Here is a 2,443-nt window from a genome sequence, read left to right as displayed (position 1 = left end):
ACAGCATGGTTGTGTGAGATCACATTCTCTGGAGCCCAGAATGATGTGCAGAGGAAGGAAATAAAGCCTTGCTAAGCCTTGCTAAGCCGTGTGGGCTCTCTTCCTGTCTGCTGTCTCCTCTGATCAAAGAGGAAAGGGCAAGTGGCAGGGCTTCTTTACCCATGTGAGAATGTGTTTCATCAAAGGCAGCTAGCCTGCCAATGACCAATGTTCCATAAATCTCCCCTACCTTGAAAAGATATTAAAATCTTAATTTTTTTTTTTGAGACAGGGTCTTGTTAGGAGCCGCGGCGAGCGGTGATAACATTCGCCATTACAAGATGGCATGGGCATCCGGTGCTCCCACAAGTAAACAACTAAACTGCGCAGGTGCAAGAGGTGAAAGCGCGCCAAGCCACTGCCCATCCCGGGGCGTAATATGGGGTGATGAGTGAACAGCCAATCAGAAGTGAACACGCCACTCTAGGGTGCATATAAGCAGTGCCTTTTCTGGGCTTGGTGTCTTCCGCTTCAGCTGATACAAGAATAAAGCCTCGTTGTAGTAACTACCCGAACACTGCCTCCCGTGTCTCTCTTGCGGGCAAGGGGACTCAGAAGGGGCACGGAACATCTGGTGCCGAAAACCCGGGAACTTCAAGGCGCCGGGGAGACCCCCCCCCCCCGAGACTCTGGGCCGGTTAAAAGACTACAGGATCGAGGTACGTCTCTGAGAGATATGTTTGGGGTGGAAGCCTTGGTTGCGAGTGGATTTTCACTCATTGCCGCTGCTGCACTAGTTGGCCTCTTGCTTGTGTTGCTTTCGCTTTTGGCTTATTTGTGTTGTGAAGATCCAGCTTGCAGCACAGCTATTAATGCAAGTCAAGAGGTTTTAGAAGAGGTCCACTCCAGTGTATCAGAAACAGAGCGTGTTAGCCGGCATCAGGCCAAGGAGCCTGGGGAAAAAGATAAGGCCAAGGAGCCTAGGAAAGGGAAGCAGGCAAGAAGGCCTGGACAAAAGAAGCAGACCCAGGAGTCTGGTAAAAAGGGAGAGTACTCAAAAGAAACAGAGGCCACTGCAGGGCCTGTTAAGAATAAGGACCCTTCACCGGCTGGTGAAGAGAGAGTGGAGGTCAAAAGGACCCCCCTTTACCCCATTAAGGAGCTTGCCGCCATAGACCTTAGCAGCTCCGAAGAAGATCTAACGCAAGGAGAGGAAGAAAACCTAGAGGAAGAGGCAGCTGCCTATGAACAAAACAGATATGGACCAAAAAATAACCGTCCTGAGATAAGACTAAGAAAGACCTTGAGTCCCTCGGCCCCCCCCTTGCCTCCGGCCTACGCCCCAGGCAGCGTCTCTAATTCATTTCTCAGCCCAGGAGATCAGAGACAGCTACAGCTGGCATTTCCAGTCTTTGAAGGGGCAGAGGGAGCCCGTGTTCATGCCCCAGTAGAGTATAGGCAGGTCAAAGAATTAGCTGAGGCAGTGCGTGCATATGGAATTGGGGCTAATTTTACCGTATCCCAAGTGGAGAGATTAAGTGCAGCTGCTATGACACCAGGAGACTGGCAGGACACAGTGAAGGCAGTACTTACCAATATGGGCCAATATTTGGAATGGAAAGCGCTCTGGCATGAGCAGTTACAAGCACAAGCCACAGCTAATGCAAGCATTGAGGGTCAACAATTATGGACTTTTGACATGCTGGCTGGAGTTGGCATACACGCGAACGACCAGACCACTCATCCCTGGCAGGTCTACGCACAGATAGCATCAGCTGCAATAAAGGCATGGAAGTCTCTCCCTAGGAAGGAAGGCAGTAACCTTTATTTGTCCAAGATAATTCAGACATCTAATGAGTCTTTTTCTGACTTTGTGGCCCGTATGACTGAGGCAACTGGCAGAATCTTTGGGGATTTCAGATCCCAAAAATTTCAGAAATTGGTTCTTTTTTAGGGACAGTTATCTATCCAGAAAAGATAATTCCTCAGAAATTGGAGATTCGTAGAGACCATTTACATACTTTGAATGATTTTCAGAAATTATTAGGTGATATAAATTGGTTAAGACCATTTTTAAAAATTCCCTCGGCTGAGCTGAAACCTTTATTTGATATTTTGGAAGGGGATGCTCATATTTCCTCGCCAAAAGCCTTAACACCGGCTGCGAGCCGTGCTCTACAAGTAGTAGAAAATGCTTTACAAGATGCCCAACTAAAACGCATAGATGAAACCAAAACCTTTGATTTATGTGTTTTCAAAACTAGATGCTTACCCACCGCTGTATTATGGCAAGAGGGGCCTTTGTTATGGATTCATCCCAATGCTTCTCCCTCAAAGATTATTGAATGGCATCCAGATTCAGTCGCTCAGCTTGCCCTTCGTGGACTAAAAGCAGCCATTACCCATTTTGGAAGAGAGCCTAAGGTTTTGATAGTGCCTTATACTGCCCATCAAGTCCAAATAT

This window comes from Arvicanthis niloticus, chromosome 2 (assembly GCF_011762505.2).
Source record: "Arvicanthis niloticus isolate mArvNil1 chromosome 2, mArvNil1.pat.X, whole genome shotgun sequence".
Classification (NCBI taxonomy): domain Eukaryota; kingdom Metazoa; phylum Chordata; class Mammalia; order Rodentia; family Muridae; genus Arvicanthis; species Arvicanthis niloticus.
This window is presented reverse-complemented; position numbering follows the sequence as displayed.